The sequence below is a fragment of the Rattus rattus genome, chromosome 3 (assembly GCF_011064425.1).
Source record: "Rattus rattus isolate New Zealand chromosome 3, Rrattus_CSIRO_v1, whole genome shotgun sequence".
Classification (NCBI taxonomy): Eukaryota; Metazoa; Chordata; class Mammalia; order Rodentia; family Muridae; genus Rattus; species Rattus rattus.
Genome location: NC_046156.1, coordinates 7,506,187 through 7,534,020, shown reverse-complemented (window position 1 = coordinate 7,534,020; position 27,834 = coordinate 7,506,187). Strand labels below are relative to the sequence as shown.

The following is a 27,834-nucleotide window of genomic DNA, read 5'->3' as shown; positions in this document are numbered from 1 at the left end:
CACACAGACCACTTTATAAACCGAGTGCTTGAGTTTGTCCTTAACTCAGGCGTTTGTCAATCCCTTCGTGCTTATTGGAACCCAGGATGTCCCTACTCTGATTGTCCAGAGGGGTGAGACCCTGGGATGAGTGTGGGTGAGTGCCCTCAAATGAAGAGGCCACACCTGCCTGGTCTTTTCTGTCCGGGAAGGGCACTAGGGGAGACAGCAGCCCAAAGCCTGACCTCGGAATTACAGCTCTCAGCACCAAGGGAAAGCACAGTTCATTTTTGATGCACATGCATCCCAAAGGTGTTTTAATGTGACAGCTCAAGCTAAGATTAGAACCTTGGTCAGGTCAAGTGTTCTAGGTATCAAAGCTAAGGCTTTAAACATGCAGAGCACAGACACTCACCACTGTTATACCTTGCCCTACAGTAAATTTTAAAACATTTTACTTAAGATTTATTTATACTTTATGTGCATGAATGTTTTGCCTTGCATGTGTTATCTATGCAGCCTGGTTTTTTCTCCAGAGGTCTTGCTGCGTCACACAGGTTTACCTCAGATTCCTAATCCTTCTGCTTCAGCAGTGTTGGTATTCTAGGTATGTGCCATGGCGGACATCTCTTTTCTCTTTATTTCTTTAATAAAGGTGTGTTCCACATAGGCTGGCCTGACCACCCAGTTCTCCCAGAGTCTAGACCACCAACCAGAGTATACCTGAGGGACCCATGGCTCCAAATACATGTGTAGCAGAGGATGGCCTTGCCTGACAGCAATGGGAAGGAGGCCCTTGGTGGCTTGATACCCAGCGTGGGGGATGCTGGAGCAATGGGGAGAATGTGGGTGGTGGGGGAGCACCTCATACAGGCTAAGGGTAGCAGGGAGGCAGATGTAGGATGGGGGTTGGTAGATGGTAACCAGGAAGTGGGATACCATTTGAGATGTCAAGAATGGAATGATTAATAAAAAAAAAAGGGTGTGTTCCCTGAGGTGTATCCTGTATGGTGATGGTATTGGACATAAAAGGTTTTCGGACTCAGGCTCTTCCTGTTCATGTGTTAAAGGAGGGAAGGGACATGGCACCATCTGGATTTGTAGTTTGTTGGACACGGTGTGGGTAGTATGAGGAACCAGACTATGGCAGTAGGCTGGTTGTTTCTCTGTTGCTGTGATAAGAAATCTTTGACAAAAAAGCAACATAGGAAATGTTTATTTTGGCGTGTGGTTCAGGGTCATATCTGTCAGAACACAGGGTGACATCAAAAGTTCAGAGAATCAGAAAACATCCTTCTTAGCTTAATTTACCTCTGTAATACTTTATACCAGTGTCACAACTGTGGCTGTTATTTTATGCTCATATCTTCTGTGGAATTAGTGGTAAGAACTGGTCAAACTGCACACAGACACAGCCTAGGACCACACACACTGCACACAGCACAACACAGGACAGCACACACACACTGCACACAACACAACACAGGACAGCACACACACCGCACACATTTGTTTTATTTTAAATCCCTTTTAAAGTTCTATGTGTGAAACACAACTGTGTACACAGCACAGGGGTTTGTACAAACCAAAGAAGTCACAGAAGAATAAGTTAAGGCTAGCTTTATTGAATTATTGTAATCAAGACAAATAAAATGCCAGTTCAGAATTAAGATTTTCCAGAAAGTTTTAGTTTTATAATGGAAAAATGCATATAAACTTTTTTACTCCTGCAATACAAGGAAATATAATCAAAATTATGAAACAGCTCAGCACAGAAATGCTCTCTCTTCACAGTGTGATGGGTCCCGATCCACCGCATTCCTCAGTGTCTGTGTAGAATCCAGAGTTCTTTCGCGGACAGGACATCCTTTTTGTCACTTGAATGACGTTAGAACTCCAGGGTATTTCTCCATCTCAAGTGATCAAGGAGCAAATTAACACAATTCGGGGCCAAGGACTGACCACTCACCGTCCAAACCAAACCTATCTAGAAAGGGTCACCGTGGAGCTCAACAGAGGCAACCTCCCGCCATGGGGACCCCATTGCACAGATTGCGACGCCGCTTTTTATCTCATTTTGGGAAGACAGTAAAGCCCTTTCCCCTGAAGCAGCAATGTGCTCTTGAGTGAGTTACATGAGGGCATCATCGTTCCATAGTAATTTCTGTTAATTTTTTATACTTTTCAATGCTCACTAGATGATCAGCCTCTGAATTTGTGCAGTACCTTCAAATCTGAAAGAAAAACACAAAGTTGTTGAAACATCTCGATTCATTTGATGTCTCAGCTCTACTGCAGCACCAAACTGAAATGTTATTATATATCATATATGTATATATATATGAGATGTATAATTAAATATTATATGTCATACTATTAATACTACATATATAATTTATAATTAATAATATCAATAAATAAAAATTTAAATATAGTACTATATAGTATATTAATATAATATATAACATTAATACATAACACAATACATCTATATACTGTATATATAAAACATTAACATATTATATATATGTTGTACATATGCTATATTGTAAGCCATATATCATATATTATGTAAATTATAACAATGTAATAACACACTAGATATTATTTTAATATACACATATAATAATATACATTATAGGTTACATATTAAATATAAAATATAAATATATGATTTAACGGGATTTAATTATTTAGTATATATATTATATATAAAATATAAAAAATATAAATATATACATGTATGTTGTTTGTTTGTTTGTTTCTTCGAGACAGGTTTTCTTTGTGAAGTTCTGGCTGTCTTGGAACTTGGCTGAGCAGGCTGTGGCCTCAAACTCACAGAGATCCCCTGCCTCAGCCTCCTGAATGCTGGGATTAAAGGTGAGTGCCATCACCAATCAGCTGAATGTTATTTTATTAGGGAATATTTAAATAATCAAAATTATTTTACAAAAATTAGAAGGTAGCTTTATAACATCAAAGAAAATAATATTTGTATTTCAAAGTGTTTGGGAAGTGTAAGGTTCAGTACTACTGAGACAGACATTCACGCCCTCTCTAGCTAAGTTCTTGGCAGCTGTGTCCCAGTCACTCTCTGTTCTTACTACTAAACACACATTAAAGGCTTTGGGCTTTAACTTAGTAATCCACCTTCTTTCCCACTCCCAGCTTCTAACCTCGGGCCACATTCATTCACTGTTATGGTGGGGGTGTCAAGTGGTTGGACAGGAAACAGTTGCAGGCTTTAGGAGAGGCAAAATAGCCTCTAGAAGACTGGTAACTTAGTTAGGGATGCAAACTGCAGTGCGCAGTTTTCCTGTGCTTGGATTTGCAGGGGCAGAGAATCAGGAGACAAAATTTGAATGGCTTACTTTTGTTTTGTGTATGTGAATGTTTTGCCCTGCATGTATGGATGTGCACCACATGTGTGTCTGGTGCCTGTGGGCCTCGGATACCCTGGAACTGTTGTTACACATGAGCCCCCATGTGGTGCTGAAAATCAAATCAGGGTCCTGTAAGAGCAGTCAGTGCTCTTAGCTGCCAAACTGTCTCCAGCCCCATGATCTTTAGTGTTGATAATGGTACAGTTACTGAGCTTTTCTTCTGTAGGCATTCAATGACTGCAAGGCTTCCTGTTATATGAAAATTGGGCTAGTGTGCCAGAACATGGGGTATGAGTAAGTATACACTATAACTAACTTCACAAGCGGAGAATATCGCCATTATTTCTATCTTTAGTTTATGAAGTTACCCTTTTTCTAATTGCCAACTTAATTTCAGAGTCAAGTATCAGTTCCTCAAGGACACATGGCTTTTCACTGTAAATACAGTTTCAACTAATTAAGAGAAGCCGGGCTGGAGAGATGGCTCAGTGGTTAAAACTTGACTGCTCTTTCCAGAGGGTCCTGAGTTCAATTCCCAGCAACTACACGGTGGCTCCACAAATCATCTGTGGTAATGGGATCAATCCTCTCTGGCATGCAGGTGCGTGCAGATACAGTACCATAGATATAAAATAAATACACCTTTTTAAAAAAAGAGAAAGATGTCACCCAACATCCAACACAAGACAAACATATAATCTTCAGAGGCAAAAAATGTAGCTTGTAATTGGTTAAAAAGAATTGAAAGAGTCTAAGGTGGCGTTAGACAGGTGATACGTGCCTGTGCTGTTTGCTGGTTCAGCCTTTCCCTTTTAGCAGCTACACTTAATTGCGGTCCAAATGTCACCACCAGTTGTTTGACACCCACTGTTGTCATTTGTGAACATCCTGTACCCTCAGACACAAATGCTAGAGCTCACCTGATAGATCTTGGCGTCCCGCATCAGCTTTTTCTACTGGGTACTCAGTGTTGAATCCATAGCCTCCAAAAAATCTCTGCACAGCATCGGATGTGAGCTGGTTGGCAATATCTCCAGCAAAGGCCTTCGTGAATAGAGGCAAATCGTGTTCAGCGGCCGAGTCAACCTCCCAGGCTGCTGGCTAACCTGAGTCTGGCCAGTTCAGCTTTCGCCGCCATTTTCAAGTAGCAAATGAAACTCCTTGGTGCTAGAATTAAGGAGAAATGGTTAAAGGGCATCTCAAAAATTTTTTCCTTAAAACTCTTTTATTTTTATTTTTAGCCTCACTGTGGGCTTGCAGAAAAGTTACAGCAAGCTTCCCCCTTGGTAAGATGAGGGCAATCAATTTATGGATGTGCAGACTCCATACCAGGTCTCTACACAGACTCCAGCCAGGGGGGGTTCCCCACCAACTATCCTGTTGTCTGTTTCCAGTACCACTAGTTGATTCAAACTATGTTTTTCCTTTGGAGTTTTGGTCAGGCCTTTCTGTGTAGCCTTGGCTGTTGTGGAATCACTCTGTAGACCAAGCTGGCCTCAAACTCAAGAGATTTGGTTGGCCTCTGCCCAAGTACTGGGATTAAAGGCACATGTGCCAAAGAGACCTGCAATATATTTATTTCTGTTGTTGTTGTTTCTGTGTGTAGCTTTGGCTGTCCTGGAACTCATTCTGTAAACCAGGCTGGCCTTGAACTCAGAGCTCTGCCTACTCCTGCCTCCTGAGTGCTGGGATTAAAGGCGTGCACCACTGCCATCAGGTCTCTTTTCTATGTTTAAGACATGGCCTTGCTCTGTAGCCAAAGAGATCGTGAACTCCAGGCCCACCCCGCTTTACTTCAGAGAACCTCCAGACTCTGTAATCCCTGTCTTAGCTTCTGACTTTGTCCTTTTGAAGATTTTTTTGAAGGCTGCTCCTGAGTTTGGTCTATCTGATATTTCTCATTATTAGACTGAGGTTCTGGGTACAGATACACGAAAACCTAGCAGTGTTCTTGTCCTTTTAGTGTCTGCAATGATTTAGGGACAGGGAGTGGGTGGACAGACGGATGGATGACTGACTCTAGGGAACATCCCCGGTTGATCCTACTGTGCTGGCCCAGGCAGGCATCACACTTGTGATCCTCAGCCTCCAGAGTACCTGGGACTTTCAGGATACACTATAGAGCTCTGCCATACTGGGCCTTTAACCAAAGGCATTACCTACATAGGAAACTAGCATAAGAAACATGTCAGAGAAGACATGATGCTTCCTGTCCTCGTCATATCAGACGGGAGATGAAAGCCAACACATGCTGTAAGAGATGGGCAGAGCTGTATCATGCCCAATACCATCAACATGCATCGCAGGGTAGAAAAACGTTTACCACACATTGCTACGTGACATTTACCGTGCACTGTTACATTTACCGTGCACTGTTACATGAAGTTTTCAAACAGTATGATGATCACTCTAGGGAAACATGGTCAGGGAAGTAATAAAGTATTTGCTATAATTCTGAGTGATAGAATTATGGCTGTTTTAGTATTTTGCTTGGTATCACTATAAAAAGACATTTTACTATAAAATGGGACATGTGCCTTAAAATAACAAATCAAAAAAGAGTCTAGTAGGTGTGGAACATTAAGATCACTGGAAACTGTTCTGGTGCAGTGAATAACAAGAAAATGGTATCTGAAGTTTTAGAGGTTATAAGAAGCATAAATTCTGCAGTAGAATAGAGACTGACGCGGACCAAGCTCAGGTCAAGGAACCAGACGCCCAGCCGCTGGATTCACATGTCCAGCAGGTTTCACGCCATAATGGGGGAGAAGTTGCTTGAGGTAGGGCAGGTGACCAGGTTGTGCGGAGGATTAACTCCCGTGGGTGACACCCTGTTTCTCCATGTTTAATTTGTTTGTGCCGCGTGTGCAATGGCGTGTACGGTCCATGCATCGTGCAGGCTCCTGAACTTGATTTACAGACTGACCACTGTGAGGCAGTTGCTGTGGCTGCTGGGACCAGAGCTGTGATCCTCCTCTTTAAGAGCAACAAGCACTCTAATTCCTGAGCGGTGATCTCCCAGACCCTGCCCCCTCCCTGCTTCTATCTATCTTAACTGTGCCCATCCCTCTAAGCCAAGAATTCTTTCAAGGACCTTGCTTGGAGCAAGGTTGTGCTAAATACCCCAGGCCTTGAAGTCAGAGCAATCCTCCCTTCCAGCCTCTTGAATGCTGGTATTATAAATGTGTCACTATATACTGCTTATTGTTTATTTTTGTTGTTGTTGTTTTTTTTTTAAATGATTTTGTCATATAGCCCAAACTGCCTAAACTCTTCCTGTCCCAGCCTGCTGAGTGCTGTGACTTCAGAGTTGGGATTAATTTATTTTATGTCATTATTCTATGTATTCAAGTATACTGCACGTGCATGCAATGCCCTCAGAGACCAGAGAGGGCATCAGCGCCTCTGGAACTGAAGTTCCAGACGGTTGTGAGAGCATCTCATATATAACCATGGAATCACCTATCTAGCTCAATTATTTTTTCCATACAAGGTCTCTTTATATAGCCCTGGTTGTCCTGGAACTCGCTCTGTAGACCAGGCTGGCCTCAGCCTAGGCTCACCTGCCTTGGCTTCCTGAGTGCTGGGATTAAAGGCATGGGCCACTATATTTGGCTTGAGTTTAACTTTTGAATAGACAGGTATCCCCCAATCAAATGTTCCAAAAAGTAAAAGGGATATTCAGTAAACATTTCCCCTCCTCATTCAGTCATCCCTGCCTTCAGCCACCTGCCCTACAGCCACCTGCCTATAGCCACCTGCCACCTGTGTACAGCCACCTGCCTACAAGCCACCTGCCTACAGCCACCTGCCTACAAGCCACCTGCCTACAAGCCACCTGCCTATAGCCCCCCACCTGCCTACAGCCCCCTGCCTATACCCAGCCACCTGGCTACAGCCACCTGCCTATAAGCCACCTGCCACCTGTGTACAGCCACCTGCCCACAAGCCACCTGCCTACAGCCACCTGCCCTACAAGCCACCTGCCTGGGCCTACAGCCACCTGCCTACAGCCACCTGCCTACAAGCCACCTGCCTATAGCCACCTGCCTACAGCCACCTGTTTACAGTCACCCACTCCAGCCCCCTCCCAGGGGGTAAACAATGGTATCAGTATGTGTGTTTTTAACTTTCCAGAGGCAGTTTACACACTGGAATGCAAATGTCTCCCTTGTTTTTACACACATGCTGGCCTACCAGGGCTGATGGTTTTCATTCTTTTTTTGTCATTAATTGTACACAGCTGTCTCAGGACATAAAGACTTTTCTTAGTTTTTGAGCTGTTCAGACTCCATCTCTCCTCTATGGGTCATCAATATTTTGGTTATTTCTGCACGATGCTGAAATGAAGGCTAAGTGTGACACAGACCGTAGCTTAGAGCTATCTTTTAAAAAAAGAAAGATGTGTATGTGTACTCTGCCTGCCTGCACAGATACATGCACCTCATGCATGCCTGGTGCCATGGTCCCCTGGAACTGGAGTTACAGACGGTTGTGAGTTGCCATGTGGGTTCGGGAAGGAACTGAACCCTGGTCCCTAGAGAAGCAGCCCATGCTCTTAACCACTGGAACCGTTTTTTCCAGCCCAGGGATAGCTTTTTAATGGGTCCAAGGTAGGGGCTGTCACTGATTGCTGAATGGGATTCGTTGTTACTCTCTGTAACATTGTCTCTGTCCCTTTGGTTTTGATGTCTCCACCTCATAGGTTTCGCTTTGGGGACTTAATCTGTGTTGCTCTGCGTTCTTTGTGTTTGTCCGTGATGACTAACTTATCTCTAAAGTAAAGCCCGAGGGTATAAGGACAGGATCTCTTGAATAGCGACTGTCAACTCTGTCTCACATGGCACAGCTTCTGGTGAGAGTAAGGGGCTGCCGACGACACACTGCGCAGCAGGTGGCGCTGGGAATAAGTGTGTGCTGAGGTGTCACGCGTAGAATGGACAGAGGGAGATGCTCTGTTGACATCAACGAGGAAGGTAGTGGAGTTTGAAAGAAGTGAAAGCGCCTTTTGGGGAAAGAATAAAGCCAGGGCGAGTTGACAGGGGAGACAGTGACAGAGACCACTGTATAGGCATGGAGCTCCGTGCAGAAGTCCAGGCTAGAGAGAAAACACTCAGAAAGCTTAGAGCTAAACATCAGATGTAGGCAGACATGGAGTCATCTTCCACCACCCTGCTTTACTGAAGGGAACTGAGGCAGAAAGAAGTGGAGGAGAAGTCTCAACGACCAACAGAGATAACCATGAAGCCAGGCTTGAAGGTGCCTGATCTCTCACGATGGCATGCACACCATCCCAACATCCAGGACGCGGGATGGATGGATCTCAGGAGCGTCAGGCCAGCCTGGCCTACCAAAACACGCTTTTACTGGACGCACATATTAACATTGATAGCAGGGTATCAGTTATACAGAAGGCATGTAATAATAAATACATTCTTTTTCTTAACATTTAGAGGACTAACTGTGAGTGATATAGCCAAAAGAAAATCTGCTCAGGGATTAGTGAGGAACCTTAGAATCTTCTTTCCCAACAAAAATAGAGAACACTATTTTTTGCTCTTTAGAGGTAATTTCTAAATATTTAGATGCAATGAGTGTCTTGGATGTCAACAAAACAAGCACAGTGCTAAGATCACCTCAAGAGCAGGGTCGGTGGCTGTCAGGAAAATGCTTGCCCACCCAGCGTGAGGAGCCGAAATTTCAGATCCCCGAACCCATGTGAAAACGCTTTGGGTGCAGAGGCTTGTGCCAGGGAATCCCAGCAGCAGAGAGGCAGGAGACAGCCTTTTGAGCTCACCCTAACTGTGGAGCCCAGGCCAGTGGAGAGGTTGTATCACAAAACAAAAACAAGCTAAGAGAAGCAGGACACCGAGGTGGTCCTCTGGTCTTTATACAGCTGTGGATATGTGCACTGCCCATTACTCAGGGCACGCTCGTGTGCGCACACATACAGAGAGAGAGAGAGGGAGAGAAGGAGAGGGAGAGGGAGGGAGAGGGAGAGGGAGAGGAGAGGGAGAGGGGAGGGAGAGGGAAAGGAGAGGAGAGAGAGAGAGATTACCCACTAGCAGCTTTCCAAATGTTTTCCTGTCCAGGGCATACTTTGGTAGCTTCATCCAGGGCTTTCTGGGCTAGCCGACAGCACCAGCTGCGACCTAGAACATCAGCATTAAATGAAGCAAAAACTCACATTGTCATCAAGCCACACGGCTTATGGCTTGGTTCTCAGCGAAGGACTACATAGACAAGAAGTGGTGTCACAGGGGGGGAGGAGAGTACTTGGGTTTATTTTCAAATTACAGGTAATAGCAGGGCTGGAATGCAGCTCAGTGGTGGGTATAAGGGCTATTTCAGTAGAGCCTGAGTTTATCCCCATTGCTATTCAATCAATCAATCAATCAGCCAACTGACTAGCTAAGTCATTGCTGTTTAACCGGGAGCCTTCCATGGACCCATGCTAAGTGAGCAGTAGAATACACAGCCATCCAAGATCAACAGGAATGATCAACTTAGGGGTGGACGCTTGGAAATCTGTTAGTAGGGAATACCTAGTTTCTACAAATTGGGTTTCTATACTGAGCAGTGAAAGAAGGTGAACACACAGGACAAGCACCAATCTCTCTCCACCATCATTAAAAAAAAAAAAAGCAGACACCAAAAATAAAGAAGACATCATACGCATAACACTAAAATAATCTTAATCATTGAAAACTATAAACAAAAGGCCCCACATATACGATTGGCCCGCCTGTCTTTATCAAAAGCCCCATCGCAATCTTTTGAAACCTGCTCTTCACCAATTAACACATTTTCTTAGGCACCTGACATCTTCAAGGTGATTCCTCTGGTGTCAGAGTAAATCGCTGACCCATGTTTAGTTCCTTTTGGGAGAAGATCGCAGAAGAGACGCCGAAGAGGGGTCACAGCACGGTTTAGTGTCAATCATTCCTAAAGCAGGGCCTGGTAGCACCTGGCCAGAGCTGAGCTCGTGAGAATCCTAAACCCTCCTGTCTCTGCCTCATCTTCCATAGCTTCCCCTGGGACAACCATGGCTGCAAGGCCCGCTTGGGATCTTTCTAGAAATAAGTGCTGCCTGGGTCAAAATAGTGTTTCACTATCGGGTTTTTTTGTTATTCCAGATGAACGGTAAATTGTTCTGTCTAACTCTGAAGAATTGGATTGAAATTTGAAGGGGATTGCACTGAATCTGTAGATCGCTACAAAATGGCTTATTTTTACTTATATTAATCCTGCCAATCCATGAGCATGGGGAGATCTTTTCCATCTTCTGGAGATCTTCAATTTTTTCTTCAGAGGCTTGAAGTTCTTGGCTACACAGATCTTTCACTTGCTTGGTTAAAAGTCACATTGAGGTACTTTATATTATTTGGGGACTATTATGAAGGTGCCGCTCTCCAATTTCTCGGCTTGTTTATCTTTTTGTAGAGGAAGGCTACTGGATTTATTTTGAGTTAATTTATACCCAGCCACTTGGATGACGTGTAAGATTAGGTTTTAGTAGTTCTCTGCGGGAACTTTGGGATCACTTAAATATACTATCATATCATCTGCAATAGAGATATTTTGACTTCTTCCTTTTGAAAGATAAAAGTTTTTTGTTGCCTCTAGACACAAAGTTTAGAGCAGAAAAAACAAAAACAAAAACAAAACAGGTTAGGCCCAGAATTGATGTTCCAAGAAGCCTAGGGCTATAGAATGGATAATTACACTGGCCAAAGCTCTAACAGCCCCAGAAACTAGCTGACCATAAATCTTAGAGAATAACTTAGAGAAGCAGGAAACAACTTCTCCTAGGGACTAGCAGGACCATGAAGTTAAATAATCTGAGAAGGAGACAGCTTCTCCTAGAAACAATCTGGGGACAGAGAGTTCTTCCCAATTTTTCTATTATTCTACACCTTCCAATGACGCCATCCCTGCCTCGAGTTGTGGTTTTCCCTTTAAAGGTCACCTCTCTTCTTCTCCCAGCCTCCTCAATGAATCCACTGCCCCTGCGTGGGATAAGAGTCTCGACCCAGTGCACTGTTGCTATCGATAAACCTCATGTGGATTACAACAAGGACGGTCTTGTGAGTTCTTGGGGGTTGCATCATCCCTTTAGACTTGAATGAGGGTCTCCCCATAAGGGGTCTTTTCACTTTCCAATCTGTATCTCTGATCTCCTTTTGTTTGTCTGATTGCTCTGGCTAGGACTTCAAGAACTATATTGAATAAGTAGGGAGAGAGTGGGCAGCCTTGTCTAGTCCCTGATTTTACTGGGATTGCTTCAAGTTTCTCTCCATTTAGTTTAATGTTAGCTACTGGTTTGCTGTATATGGCTTTTACTATGTTTAGGTGTGGGCCTTGAATTCCTGTTCTTTTCAGGACTTTAATCATGAAGGAGTGTTGAATTTTGTCAAATGCTTTCTCAGGATCTAATGAAATGATCATGTGGTTTTTATCTTTCAGTTTGTTTATATAGTGGATTGTTGACGGTTTTCCGTATATTAAACCATCCCTGCATCCCTAGAATGAAGCCTATACAAACTGAAAACAGCACTAACTTAAACTTCATTGGTGTCTCTCTGTCTGTAAGCTACTTTCTCTCTGTCTGTCCATCTGTTAAATCATTTTGCAAGCAAAACAATCTACTGAGCTCTCCCACATTTGTGGGGACATTGTTACTTTTTTATGCTGTAGGGAGCAGGAGCCTGGCACGGAACAAGTGTGGACATCAAGGGATATCTTGTGGGAGTTGCTTCTGCCTCCCACCACGTGGGATCTGGAGAAACTCAGGTCATCAGGACTGACAGGAAGAGCCTTTACTCACTAAGCTATCTTGGTCCTCCCCCAACTCAGACTCTACGTAATTGCCCTATGAAAAGTATGTTCTAAGATGTTCAGTGGAAACTGTGGATAATACTGGTCTTCTACATGCAATGCCTTTTTAAATATATAATTATAATAACAAACCTGGCTCATAGATTAGCAACAGTAACGGGTCAGAGACAGAATGAGGTCAGGTGTGGTGGCACACGCCTGCACTCAGGAGGCACAGGCGGTACAGGCGAGGACCTTTGTGAGTTCAAGTTCAGCCTGGTCTAACAGTGAGTCCGGGACAGCCAGTCTACGAAAGGAGACCCTGTCTCAAATCAACTAAAAACACAAAACCCGAAAAGTTTAGACCCATCTCAAAGCACACAATTTCTAGGATGCAAAAACATTTTGATAACATGAACCTCACAGATTTGCAACGGCCACTTGTTTAAAAGAATATTTTTTAGGAGGCTAGTAGCTAACAATCAAAGTATCTTCGTGCACTTGCCAGAAATAAGTCTCGGGCAGGTTTTTTTATCAGTACCTAGTGTACCGTGTGCATTCAGTAATGAACACTGATTCAGTTACAGTTTTCAAAGTGAGAACGATACTGAAACATGGAGACAACATCAGTTAGCACACCAGTTTGCTACTGCCCTGAGCTTCCTTCTTGTTAGCAGAGACAGTCAGGCTTGGCCTGAGTTTGCCAGAAACCATCTCTATGGGGGAGAGTGGGGGAGAGCATGATCCGCCACATACACACGCAAAGGGAGAAGCGTGACCATCCACAGTACTCATATTCTGTATATGCATGGGCTAGTAGTCTCTTTATAAAGCGCAGTCAGCCTTCAATATCTTCTCTTTAAAATATAGCGTAATACGGCATCAGAAATGTCTCAGGCCAAAGCCCTACAAGCCTATTAGTAAAGGACACAAGATCACTGATCTCAGGTTGGCCTCTGGCTTTGTGGGCTGTCAATGAATCAGTATTTGGGCCTTGGTTTCTGTAGTTGGAACAAGGCTGGGAGTAAACAGCACGCGTAGAGTCCAGCCCTTCCACGACCTAAAAGGAAGTCCTGTCCTTGTCCCCTTTTTGAGACAAAGCCTCAGTACACCATCCATGCTGGCCTGAATTTGTGATCCTCCTGCCTCAGCCTCTGCAGTACTGGGGTTGAAGGATGCAGTTCCACGCCTGGCAGAAGTTACATACATTTTACATGGTCAAGCAACACATTTCTAAAGAGATGTGGACTCAACAGACATCCTACACTGAAGGTTGCCTTGAAATCTTATGTATCAATTAAGATTTGTTTTTTCCAGTTCAGCCTCAGGAGACCAACTCCAACATCTGACCAGCTGATTCAAACCTTCCCAAATGGGGAGGAAGACAACGGTTCAAGTAATCTCTTCAGATCTGGTTTGGTTCCCACAACCCTCCTTATGCCTTAGATGGAGACATCCTCATTACTCAGAGTTCTCTTTGAGAACTCCCTTGCAAAAGCACTTCAGTTGCGTTATAATCCCAAGCTGTGCTTGTAAGCTCTCGCCAGGACTACCTTCATCATGTCACCTTTGAAACCTCCTGCACGCTTTGAAATTGCGTGTTCCAATATGCCATCGCCTTATTTGACACACTCTCCCAGCCCCACCCCCAGCTGACACTGATTGACATCCTCACATGATTCCAAGGTATAGATGTTTCCGCTGTTGCTGTGGGATTGTGAGTAATCCACCCACATATATGGCTTCACCTGTTCTAGTTTAAGCTTGTGCAGATCCTCTAGGGAGGAGGAGGATCCTCAGAGTCCTACACTCTCTCCCTGGGGCAGCAGCCATGGCGTGCCCCATTATGCCCACATCTACAGCTGTCATGAAGGTGTTCTGCACAAAATCATTTTGAAAGATTTTTCAACCGACATGCAAACTACGTCCCCAATATCATCAAGACACAACTAGATTTTTGTTCCAACTTAAAAAGTATTTTTCATTAAAGGAAACAAACAAGAACCTTGACATTTACCGTTGAAATCCCACGTGGAGGAACTGTTGTTAAAGCACAGTGTTTGGGGGTTGGGGATTTAGCTCAGGGTAGAGCTGCTAGTAAGGGGAAGTCTGGGGATCAGTCCCCAGCTCAAAAAAAAAAGAAAAAAAAAAAAAAAAAAAAAAAAGAAGCACAGTGTTTACCTTTTTCCGATGTGTATTCGGTGTCGGCTCCAACGATGAATCCCGTGAAGGCTTTACTAGCAGGTACTTTAGGATCTGGGTTAGATCAGCGTCAATACAAAATACCTAGTGCACACAAAACACAATGGTGGCCATGGGAAAGGAACAACACACGTTAACTCACTATCTCAGCGGGCTCAGTGTTACCCCCCCACTTAACAGAAGAGAAATGAAGAACCAGATGGGTTTCTAAACCTGTACAGATGCCAGTTTTTTATTGTGAGACTAACCCAACTGCCTCTCTCCACTAATGTGGGGGGGAAGTGAGTTATGAGTAAAAGTTCCTTCTGCAAAGAGAGTGTGAAAGCATAGTATGTGTGTGGGAACGGGATGCTCCTCTCCGGGCTGTCCTATGTCTCATAGGACAAGCAATCTGCAAAGATGAACAGAGGACCCCACTGCTGTGAGGGCTGCCCCCATGCAGCACAGCCAGCAAACCTGACTTACTAGGGATATTTACTGGCTTTCCACAGAAAGACATTTCCCAGAAAAAGATTTAGAAGAAATGAACATGAGCAGAAAAAAAAGAAAAGAAGTTCTTGTTTTGAATCCCCATATCCAAAACAGCTTTCCTTCCATATATCCTGATACAGATTTTTTTTTTTTGAGAATCTGTAAAAAAAAGATGAAAAGCCATACAGCTTAGAGGGAGAGTCCACAGAGCCTTAGTGACGGTTTAGCATCAAAGAGAGAGAGAGATTGACCAAGTGTTTTTTATCCTCCTTAAGCAAATGGATTTATGTTAAGGCAATAAATAAATAAATAAATAAATAAATAAATAAATAAATAAATAGAAAAGAAAAAAAAACCCAACCCAATAATTTATCAGTTTATCATCGACTATGGTTTTATTTGGTAATAAAAAACAAAATTATTTCTAATTTCCCTGAGTCACTGCACTTGCCTTTTCTGGGAAGAATTCTAGTCAGTTTCTCAAAACCGTGACGTTTACTTGCATAATTACATCTCTTAGCTTGTTCAGTTCGGCCTCTCTACTTCCTCATTCCTTGCTCATGCGAGCACACTAATCGATCCTGCATCGAGCACACTAAGCGCATCCTGTTATCCCTGTTCTGCCTTTTACACCTGTGCTGGCGAGCGATCGGGTTTGTGAGCCTCACAGCCCACCGAGGCGGATGCTTCTCCACAGTGCTCGACACGGCCAAGTATGCTGATACAGCAGAATGCTTCCAGAGTCACTCACGTCTGAGTCCCAGCATTTGGGAGGCTAAGGCAGGAGGACCATCATGAGTTTGAGGCCAACCTATGCTCCACAGTGAGTTTTAGGCCAGCCTGAGCTAAGAGGAACTGTGGCCAAAACCAACTGACCAACCAAACAAACTAGATTTTCTTTTTCCAAGACAGGAAAATTACTGCCCCTAATCTCCTCGGCATTTTGAATGAGAGCATGGCCCCATAGGTTTACAATACATCTGACTGCTTAGTCACCAGGGTGTAGAACTGTGACAGAGGTATTAGAAGGTATGGCCTAATTGATGGGTTGGCCTTGCTGGAGAAAGTTGTGTCACTGGGAATGAGCTTTTGAGGTTTCAAAGTTGCCAGGTCCAGTCAGTCAGTCAGCCTGTCTGTCTGTCCATCTGCCCCCTCTGCCTGCTGCCAAAGGGTCAAGACATAAAGCACTCAGTTACTGCCCAGCACCATTCTTGTCTGCTTCCCATCATGATGGTCACAGACCCTTCCCTCTAAAAACTGTAGGCAAGCCTCCAATTAAATGCTTTCTTTCCTAAAGACTTGCTCTTGGTCATGGTATCTCCTCACAGCCCGTGGAGTGGTAACTACGACATCCCCAGACCACTCCCTGAGAAGTCTCTGTCACGTACTCACTCACATTAATGAGTAAAAACACTACTTTCCAAGACAACACATATGGGCTCTATTATTGGAAAAGACTGTCCTTAGAATGAGCTGGGGTTTACAGTTTCTAACTTTCATTTGTTAATTCTAGACCGCCTTCCTCAAATAACCATGCGAGACTTGTTCCATCCCATCTTAGTCAAAGGTCAAGAGGGCCTGTCGTCCTGGCCTGTCTGTCTCTCTTCATCTATCACATCTGTCCATCAGTCTATCTATCCAATTGTTATCTATCACTGTCTATTTATCATTTATCTACCTCTGAGTCTCTCAGCGTAGCCTACCGACATTTAAGTTTTGGATTTCCCTGCCTGTTTCCTCCACTCTTCCTTTCACTTAAACATTATTTCAGAAATTAAATTCTAAACGACCAGGATGGACGCTGATGAACGATCTCTGCACGCTCAGGGGCTCGGGCCTTGCAACAGGTCACGTAGCAGGCCTGGGCTTATCCTTCTTGATCGTGCTCACGCCTGGCCATCCCTGTACTCATTCTCTCAGCCTGAAGTCACCCGCGGAGGTGCATCTCAACCTACATTGCTTTCATTTATCAAACTTAGAGTTGCTTATTAAACTTTCTTTTTAATGGTCAGTAGTCTTCTTAAGTCTGCATTTTTTGATGTTTAATGGATCATTATATCATTGTTTAGACCTACATATTTGGAAGTTTTTAGATTTAGAGAACATCAAATAGCAAAGTACTGCCCTTTTGGTATAGGCTGATGTTTTTTATCTTTTTTTTTTTTTTTTGGATATTTTCATTACCCCAGGCTGGTTTGAACTTGCTACGTAGCTGAAGATAACCTTGTGAACTTCTGACCCTTCTTCACCTTTGCTCCAACCTTATAAGTAGAGTGTATCTCACCACTGGAATGAGACCCAGGATGGTGTGACTCCTGTGTAGCAAGCACTGTAACCACAAGGTTACACGCCCAACCCCATGACAATAAGAATGCCTCTACAGGGGATGGGCATCAGCGTGGTGCTTCCCAGGTACACACAGAGATCTAGGTTCAGTTCCGAGACACAAGCCCTGCTGAGAATCAAACAACATCCCCTTGAAGCTTTCTGTTTCCCTTGAAGGGGCTACTGTGCCCTGGACCGAGCCTGCCTGGCGGAGGTTGGCGATGAGATTATCTATTCTTACTGCCTTTTCCACTTTGGACTTAAACTAATCTGGAAGGAATAGTTCAAGGGCTTAGAATAGCTCACGAGCCCACTGAGTTATTTATAGTCTCCCTAGGATGGGCCTTCAGCTTTAATGCACAACTGCTCTAACGAGAGAACTGAATGATAAAGAGAAGGAAGGGGGGCTCTGCAGGCGGCAGCAGGTCATGAAAAGAGGCAGTACCAGTTGGCCTTTCCCCGTTGGTTATCCACATCTTCTGTGCCATTGATGGCCGTATTAAATCACCCTTCTTCTCTGCTTTGGTCTTAATGCCCGCCACATCAGAGCCTGCTGAGGGCTCTGTCCCATGACAGGCCTGAAACAGGGCACAAGGAAAAATTAAGTGTTAATTATTAATTGTGGATACCTGGCAACGTGTTATTTGGCTTGTTTGAGACTCTAGGGACAAACCCAGGTTCTCAAATTGCGCTAACTAATAGCGTTCCACCATTGGGCTGCACTCTGTGGCTAACAAGGCACCACGATAGATGGATGCCTAGAATTATAATGCTCTTAGAAAAACCAAATAGATTGTAAACCAAATGTTAAAACGGTTACTATTTTAAAACATTTTGACTTAACGGAAACCTAAGACTAGCATACCAATAAACTACAGGACATATTAAAATATTAGGCACATTCGAACAAACTCATCATTAAATTGAAATTAACATAGGTTGATCTATTCGAATGTTCACTGAATATCTACTATCTGTCAGTCTATAAAACCAGATAGGAGGGGTTGGGGATTTAGCTCAGTGGTAGAGCACTTGCCTAGCAAGCGCAAGGCCCTGGGTTCAGTCCCCAGCTCCGGAAAAAAGAAAAAAAAAAAAAAAAAAACCAGATAGGAAAACCAGAGCTGAAAGGCAGCCCGACTTGAGACTTCGCGGGGCAAGGGTACCTATATTAAATGTGAATTGTTAATACCAGGATTTGAAGCGGCTTCCATGAGATGATACTGTCCGTCTCACAAAGAGGCATCCTGTAACTATTTATCCTCTACCACGATGAGGATGGAGCATGAGACAGGGCTGGGCCTGGCCTAGCATGCCCAAGGGTCTGGTTTCAGCCCAGGCACCCACATAACTGGGCATTCCATACACTGAGTTCTGCGTGGTAGCACATGACTGTGGTCCCAGCACTAGGAAGGTGGGGCAGGAGAATAAGAGCTCAAGGCCATCTTGGCTACCTCTGAGTTCAAAGCTAGTCAGACTTTTCGAGACCCTGAAGAGAGAGGGGAGTGGGGGTCAGAGTCAAGGCACAGAGATGTGAGGACAGATCCTCCTAGGCTCCCAAGTGCTGGGATTAAGCTGTGCATCACTGTGCCTAGCCAGAATACATTTTAAATTATAAATGAGGCGTTTTCTCCGGGATATTGAAGACAGCCTGGGCTGCAAACAAACAAATACACCCAGATAACTGCTCCCATCTGGAGCTGCAGGACGAAAGGTCCTGCTGTTCTGTTCAGCAGACATCACTTTCTGAAAGTCAGACTCAGGACAAGCTCCATGTTTTGGAATCCAGAAACAAGTGGATTCTCCTTGTGAAACAGAGCAGGAGATTACTAAGACACCCCCCTTGACAGTCCACCCACGTCGTGTCTGCTGACTTCCCGTCTTGGGCATGCGGTCCAATAACACACATGCAGATTTAAGCAGCAGACCCAAGCTCCCTGACCCACTCACTGGAAATAGGGACAAAACCTGAAGAACATACTCACACACATCATGGCTGCTCCGTCATCCTCCCCTAAATACTTCTTTGGATCATTTCCAGCAATAATCACAGGCATTTGCTACCAAGGAAAATTAACATTCAAAAGGCAACATATTTAAATTAGTCGCGTGGATTCTCTGAATAAGAAAAAGAGCTACCGCCTCCCGTAAAGGACTAAACTTAAAGAGTTGGCATTTGCTCTGAACCTAACATCGGGATATACTAATACACGCTTCTCCTGATAGCAATACACAAACATGGCTGACAGTAACACACCACAGATTAAAATTAGGCTACATGACTCGGTCTGTAAGGGTAGAGTCCTAGACATTGCTCAGTGCGTTTCAACACTGTAACCCAGCAGCAGGCCAAAGAGGATGATGGCTTCAAGCTGCCTCCCAGGAGCTTCTAGCCAAAGTGTACAGTTTCCCATTTTGCGGACACCCAGAACTCCCAGTACTGAGGACAACAGAACCAACTGTGTTCAAGCTGTGTAATCACAACCCCAGGCTGGCTAGCTGACCTTCCTTATAGTTCTTACGGAGATCAACCTAACGTGACTGTTGGTGTCTCATTACCAGCCCAGGTAAGTGATTAGCACTTTTTAAATGGCCATTTTACTTATTTTGTATGTATGCCCACATGTGTTTATGTGTATGTGTGCCGTGCTACAGCTCCTTCTGGAGCCCAGAGGACTGTAGAGGGGAGTCCGTTTGTCTCCTTCCCATCATACTGGGACCCCTGGGGGGAACTCAGACCATGGGAACCTTTACCCCACTGACCCCACCTCATCAGCCCCCATGGTAAACTACAGGTGTCTCTGTCACTTTACCCCCAAAGCAATTTGCTTCAAGGCAGTCTGCACCCCTGTACACCCATGCCAACTCTTCTGTAATTAAACACGCATCAAAAGTTCCCAGGCCAAGACCACCTATGGTGTCAGAGCACTCACCTAGGCGTTATAATATGAAAGAACAAGTTGATGAACTCAAAACCATCTAGACACAGGGAAAATGCCTGTGCAGAGGGCCAGGATCCTCCAAGCAGGCAAGCACTATGCTGCGAAATAGGAAACAAAAGCAGAAAGCCACTGACTGGCAACAAGGTTTTAGAGAAGCGCGAGATTTTCTTTTTTTTTTTTTTCTTTTCTTTTCTTTTCTTTTTTTTTTTTAAATTTAGTACCAAACATGTAGGGCTTACCCAACTCTCGGAATGTGTGTGTTGATCAACAAGTTCCCAGGCTCTCTTGATGAGAGGAACGGGTACTGAAAGGAAGGACAACAGCGTGGTTATACTATACTGAATCTAGGCAGGCAGGTAACCCGATCTCATGGTGACCTCCCCTGTAACGTGATAACTTTACTTCCCCTTTTTATCATAGTCTGGGGGCGACGGGATTATTTCCTCTCTGGCAAACTTCCGAGCAATTGTTTGAAACTCTTTCTGCTGCTCCGTCAACTCTAAGGGAACATTGTTTGAGAACATCAAAAGGCAAAGTCGAAGGAACAAGTGGAGTTATATTTACCTAAGATCTGCTTACAGGAGATATGCGTGTAGGAGGCAGCCTGAAGGACAAACAGGCTCGGTCAGCAATAAAACTTGTTTTGGAGACTTCTGAAGAACGCCAACGCCAGAATTTAAATTTACATCTTCTTTTGAACCCCCAATCAATTTAAGGATGAAAGTTCCCAAACAAAATGGTAAAACAATGAGAAATCTCCCCCAAAATAATAACAGCAGCATCTAACCCTCTGTATCGGTAACAGGCAGTGTTAAAACAATGTTTACACAATGCAAAACTAGGTAACTGTAAGTGAATAGGCAACTATGTTGCCACAGCCCCTGGGTAATCCTAGATGGCTAATTGCACATTTGTAGACCTGTGCTATCTGGTGTTTCAATGTGGGCATCGGTATGATGAATATGAAGTGGAATGGAGCTCACTGGTGAAGTGCTTGCCTATGTAGCCTGTGTGCGGCCTGGACTCCATCCTCCACACAAGGGTGAGGGAGTGCTAATGGTGTTCTGGGGCATTTCAGGCAATGAGAGTAAGAGCCAAAGCTAAGAAGGACAAGCCAGGTAGGGCAGCATACCCGGTGCCCATCACTCAGACAGCAAGGCAGGGAGGGTCTCTGTGGGTTCAAGGCCAGCCTGGTTTGCCCAGTGAGTTTCAGGCCAGACAGGAATACCTGGCAGACACTGTCTTGTTTTGTTTTTAAAAGAATAATTATGACTACAATTCTCATTTTATGCAGGGGCTGAGAGGTGAAGTGTAAAAGACGGATCTGTCTCTCACGGTTAGACACGGAGGCCAAGGGGATGGCTGAATGCCATGGACTTCCATCAGTAATGCACATAGCCAGACACCAAAAAGCGAGTCTTCCTCTAAGGCGACTGGCATACTGGTATATCGCTACTAAAAGTTAAGTACAAAGGAAAAAGAAAACAGGAAGAAAAGGAGCAGGAGACAAAGGCAGAGAAGGGTGGCTTCGAGTCCGTGGTGAGCACAGAAGTAGACAAGGAGCCTGGGGCTTTGTGCTGGGATTTTCTGAATCACAGCTTCACTTCAAAGATCACAGATTAATTCTTCAAGGTTGCATATGGGGTCCAGTGTGGAAAGAAAGGCGTCTACCGTATTATTATTTGTTGGCAAACTGCTTTCACAAACTCCGTAATCTTCAAGCTACCCTACTGCACATCGTCATACCTACTTTATCCGTCAGAACCAGACCGGCTGGTCCTCTTGTGCTTCTCCGTGTAGCCTTGGCTGTCCTGGAACTTGTTCTGCGTCAGCTGGGCCTTGGACTCAGAGATCTGCCTGCCTCTGTCTTGAGTGCTGAGAACAAATTTGCACCTCCTCGGCCCCTCGTTACTTGCACTTTTTGTCAGAGCTCACAGCTCCTCCCAGACGCCTCTATCTGCTTCACCCCGCTGCCAATTCGGTAGCTTGTCAGACTCTCAATACTGTTAACTAGTATGAGGGGTGTGCACTTTCATCAGAGCTCACAGTTCCCTTCAAACGCCTCCTATCTGCTTGGCCTCCGCAATTCAGTGGCTTATCAGATTCTTGATACTGCTAACTAGTATGTGGGAATTACATGTAAAAAGTAAAGAGTAACAGATAACAGAGTAAACGTTTACTACTCTCAAAGGCCCACTAATTCAGCCTGCTATGCTCATAACATTTGAAAATTCTTTAATTCCAGTTGTGTGTGTGTGTGTGTGTGTGTGTGTGTGTGTGTGTGTGTGTGTGAGAGAGAGAGAGAGAGAGACTATTTTCACTCAACTATACTCAAATAAAAGGCAATAAACCTAACCACTTTCAGACTACTAAGGGCACTGAGTGCATGTTAACCAGCTCAGCCTTGTAACTTTTCAGAGATCAAGCAAAAATAGAGAAAATGGTTTTTCCCTACCTAGAGGCAAGGTAACAATCTGAAGTGAAAACCCTTGAGGTTTTTTTTTAGGACATGAATGAAACCAGGATTTAGCTCATTTTTTTTTTTTTACCTGAATGTTTCATTTTTATAAAAAAGGAAAGAAAACCTAGCTTTTTTTCCTCCAAAACCACATTGCTCCCTGGTCTGAGAACGCCACGTAATAGCATGGAACCGCAGCTCGGATAAAGTAGGCCATTTTTTTAATCGTTACATATCGCTTAATTACGTAGAAGTATTTAGAGAAATACTTGTTGAGCAGGCGTGGTTGCTCACACCTTTAATCTCAGTACTAGGGAGGGTGAGACAGGCAGGTCTTGGTAGAATTCAGGCCTGCCTATCTCCTCCTTAGGCTTCAGCCAGCGAGCTATATAGTGAGACTGTCTCCAAAGACAAAGGAGTATGTTAAGACAATTCATATAGATTCATTTGTTTGGGCTATCTATCCATTTGGGAAAAAAGAGGAAGAATCCTAGAGAGATGCCCGAGAACACTTGAATGTGCCGGAGAGAACACAGAAGGAGGCGATGCAGCACAGCGGCTGTGAGGAACCTCGAGCCAACTGTGGGTGGTGACTGCTCTTCTCATTAACAGACATAACGCTCACAAACATATCCCAGGTATATCTTCAAGCCAACAAGCGGAGCACATACCGAAGCTAAACCCTAGTCCCAGCTCCTGCTTGAGAGATGCTTTTGTGTGTTGTGCTCGACACTCAAAATGAGAGACACTTCTCAGGACCTGGAGGAAAAAAACATAATGATAGACACAATGAATGAACCTGATAACAATCAACCAAAGGCAAGAACACTGGCTAGGCCACTGGGGTGCGTACTGCATACTCCCACTACCAACCTCTGGCCTGTACATCTGCTTTATGTACTCTAGGGAGTTCCAGACAGACACATCCCCAAGTAATTACTGCCATACTGACCGTCCAAAGTGAGCACAGCATGTGGCTATGTGTTTATTCAAGAGCTGTGTTTTTAAAAGTCAGCACTAAACACATTATGATTAAGTGTCCACTATAAGCTAGAGGGATGCCTGTGTATAAAGGAAATATTATTAAATTTTATTTTCTATTCAATGTTGAACTGGCCAGAAGAGGGCTGGGACTCCCTAGACTAGAGTTACATATTGTTCTGAGCTAGGGAAGCATCAGTGCTGGGAAGTAAACGTGGGCCCTCTCCCCAACCCCCCGTGAGTGTGTGTGTGTGTGTGTGTGTGTGTGTGTGTGTGTGTGTGTGTGCTCGCGTGTGTGTATCCAAGTGCAGTTTTTGGTGCTGCTGTTTGTTTTGTGTGGTTGAGACAAGTAGCTACAAGCCTCAGGATGTAGCTATGGCTGACTTGGAAACTTACTTTGTAGACCACGCTGGCCTTGAACTCTCAGAGAGCTCCCAACCTCTACCTGGTAAGTGCAGGGTTAAAGGCGTGTGCCACCACTGCAGACCCTAATCATTGGGTTTGTGTTTCTGTTAGGACAAGTTCTTTTGAAGTAGTTCAGGATAGCCCCTGTGGGATCCAGGCTAGCCTTGGGATCTCAATTCTTCTGCCTCTACTTCCAAGATTAGATGAAGATCGACACTCTATAAAACTGGTCATGTGCCTTTTATACAACTGAAGTGGAGAGCTCCTTATATACTGAAATTAGTCATTCAACTAGATAGCTTAACATGGGGGCCTGCTCATTGCTTGTGCAAAAGTACGAGCAGTCTGTATGTGTTTATGTGTACGTGTGCTTGAGTGTGTATGTGTATGTGGACACCTGTCTATATATGTGAATGTGTACATGTGCCTGTGTATGCGTGTATGCATGTGTGTCTTTGTGTGTAGACAGCTTAGAAACAGTAGGAAACAGGATAGGATTAAGAGGTTAGCATTGCAACACAGAGTTAAAATTTTGCAAACACCTGTCTGGGAATAGTTCCAAATACACAATTTGTTTTCACACCTGGAAAATGGAGTTCACTAATCCTAGAGGATAACTGGAGATTATTAAAATAAAACAGCCAGGCTTGAAGGTAGCAGCTCTTGGGAGGCAGAGGTAAAGCTGTTAGCTCTCGACCAGGCTGGACTACAAAATGAGACCCAATATAAAGAAACAATAAATACAACGTTCTGAAACTTTAAAATCATAAGAGTACTGCTTTTATTATTCCTGGCTCTCTGCCAAAAACAAAGAATTCCAATATGGGAACGATCCTAACTTTAGTCTTCCAGCCTGCAGCTACAGCACAACTAAGTGACAAATGGCTTAGAAATTTGAGTCTTGGTTTTATAGCAGCGTAGAAAACAGGATAAAGGAATATGCATTTTCTTATTCGTTATGGGATTAGACTTTCCTTCACCTGTCCTTGGAGGCACCAAAAAACCTTAAGTTCTGTTGTCAGAATTAAAAATAACTTAAAACCCCCTTCAGCTTCTGCTTTCAGAGCCTGTTAATTTGTATAGTAATGGCCGGGGTGAGGGAGAGGGGCGGTCAATCAACGCAATAAAAAAATTGTTGTAAATTCTAAAACTCAGATTTTGGGAACACAGGCAACTGTAGTGCAGTTTTGGTGGTGTAAATGGAGTTCTTATACGAATGCATCCCTAGTATTTAAGTCAATTAGTGGCTAAAACGGAGCTCAGGAAACAAAATTCTGGAGGGTACAACATTTAGAAGACAAACTTCATGAAAGTTCTTCGGTAGGCTCTTCTCCCTTTTGTTTTTGGGAAGGGTACCTTTCTGAACATTACAAAACAACAGGTGTACTAACCCTGTTGCCGTGAGCAGCCCACTTCCCTTTCCTTCTGGTAGAATTAGCTGTGTTTTGTGTACACCCAGGATCAGCCAGTTTGGATCCTAACACCTGCTCACACCCGTAGCTACAGAACAACACACTGATGCTTTCCTGGGGTGGGACTATAGTCAAAGTTTTCTGGAAGTGCTTCCCTCTGCCAGAGCAGAGTTCTGACACCGAATTCGAGAAGGGTTGATGACGAAAGGAAGTGTCTGAGCCCCTTGACCGAGAGCGAAGCAGGTCCACAGGGCCACCCCTGCAGGGGTCAGCGGCCGGAGGTCAGTAGGCAGCGCGGGGGGACTCCAGCAGGCTCGCGCCCGCCTCCCGACCGCGTAGGGCCGACTGTCCGGATCCCGCCCCGTCACCCGCTCACCTTGTAGCCTCTGCGGAGCGCTGCTGCCATGATGCCTTCTTGCTCTGTTGGCTCTGCTGGCTCCGACCACCACACGGCAGAAGCTAAGCGGACTGGGGTCCCGCCCACAGGGGGCGTGGCCTGGAGGGCGGAGAGGGGCGGGCCTTGAACGCGGTACAGGGGCCTGCGAGTCAAAGTCCTCGGGGGCGTGGCCTGGGGAGTCCCTTCTCACAACGACAAAGTCTAGGCTTCCAAATTGACGTCAGCTGAGAGACAGGCGAATGACCCGTCCAAGCAGAAGACCTTGGGTGTGGTCATTGCAGGATCAGGGGGTGTGGCCTGGGAGGCCGGGTTAGATGAGGGAGATTCGCCCGGTCCGGACTAGGGCCAGAAGAGGGAGGGGCCTGAAGGCCCTCGGCGCCTGCGCTCTGCCCTCGACCTAGCTGGAGCCTGAACTGCTCGCCTTGGCACGGGCTAAAAGCTGTCTACCCCGTGTCACCCGAGCCCGAAGGTCGCGTCCTCTCCGGAGGGATACCGGGGAAAGCTGGACCCGAATCCAGGCCAGAGGGCGCAGGCAGGCGTTTCCTGCACTCAGTTGTGACCTTTACTCGGAGAGTCAGATCTTTTATATCTCCTGTGTACACTGGAGCGGCAAACGCTGGGCTAGAGCGAAAGGTTGTCTGTGCTTCTGAAAATTTAAGTGGGAGTTTAGCTGCTTGTGTAGCCGGGCGACTGAGAAGTCTCAGTGCCAGGAGACTGAGAAGGAAGACTACTGCGAGTTTGAGGCTAGCCAGAGCCAAGTAGCAAGAACAAACCAAAGCACAATATCATCTGTGGTTTTTGAACGTTTTCAAGGCTACTTACTATCCACTCATGTAGATGTGGGCAATGTCCTTGGGGACGGAAGCTGAGCCTATCCAAAAGCTCCCTAGCTAGTGGATATTGGGAGTAAACATTTTGCTCGAGTTTGTAAATTTTGCTGAAAGTCCCGTTGTCTTCCAGTTGTACTTCATGTCTGAGATGGTAGCTGTGATGTTACAAAGGTGAAAGATTATAAAACTTCTCAGTGTTGGGTACCTCGGTTGCCAAAGCTTCAGTGAAATATGCTGTCCGAGTCCTCTTGCTCCCTGCTTCAAGCAGCTGGGAGACAGGAACTTATATTTGAACCAATAGTAAACAATGGAAAGTTCTCATATTCTCTCTGTCTTGACTGTAGCACTGTCAGTCACACCAAAGCCTGGCAAAGGTATGTGGATTCCATTGTAAGATAAAAGCTGAAGTCTATAAGGCTAATCTTTCAAGAACAACAACAGACTTTCCTGAGACATAGTCTTTAATGGTTGTAACTTACAGAAAAGAGTATCCTCCTTTGAATGGTCTGCTAGTCTGATGAGGTGTTTAGATCCCTGATTGTGGAGTGTTCCAAGTCCACAGTCAACATTTTCTGGGCCATTTTTAAGCTCCCTTAGTAGCCATTTAGTGCCCTCTTCTGTGGGTAAGCTAACAGCGTTGTGACCGTTAGGTAAATCCTTTAGAATATTCAGGCACACATCTACCTCTCACCTACCAGAAAGCAAATGCTGTCAGAGAGCATTTGAAGCCTATGGCTTTTTTTCCCTGTAATATTTCCACTAATGTATTTGAAAAGTATGTTGAGATCTGCATGGCCTTCTTTGCTCTGTTTCCATTAAACATCTTACTATTGCTTCTTCACTGGAACGGAGACGTTGGGGCAACGTGGATAGATGTTTTAGAAAGCATGTCTCTGCGTCTGGTACGGAATGCTCACCTCTCTTCACATTCTTCCTCAAACAGGAACAGCATGGGCTAGGTATCTTCCAATATTGGAGTGATTAACAGGCTTGGGTTGAGTTAAGGAGTTGAACCCAAAGTTAAGGAGACAGAGGCAAATGAAGGTGGTAGACTTTTGTTCTCCATAATCTTTGAGTCCAGCCAAAGAGTTGGAGCTTCTGGGTAAGAGCAGTCTCTAAGAGCTTGATTAGTCTCAAAACTAATTTTAACATAACACGCTCCAACTCTAAATATTTACATAACACACTGTCTTGTAAGCCCCATTACCACCTTAGTCTCTGAGCCATTATTCTCC

General features: G+C 44.6%; 1 pseudogene; it reads right to left on the bottom strand.

The window, feature by feature from the left end:
- Positions 1-40: 40 nt before the first annotated feature.
- LOC116895212 lies at positions 41-26,017 on the bottom strand (annotated as a pseudogene).
- Between the last annotated feature and the right edge of the window lie 1,817 nt (positions 26,018-27,834).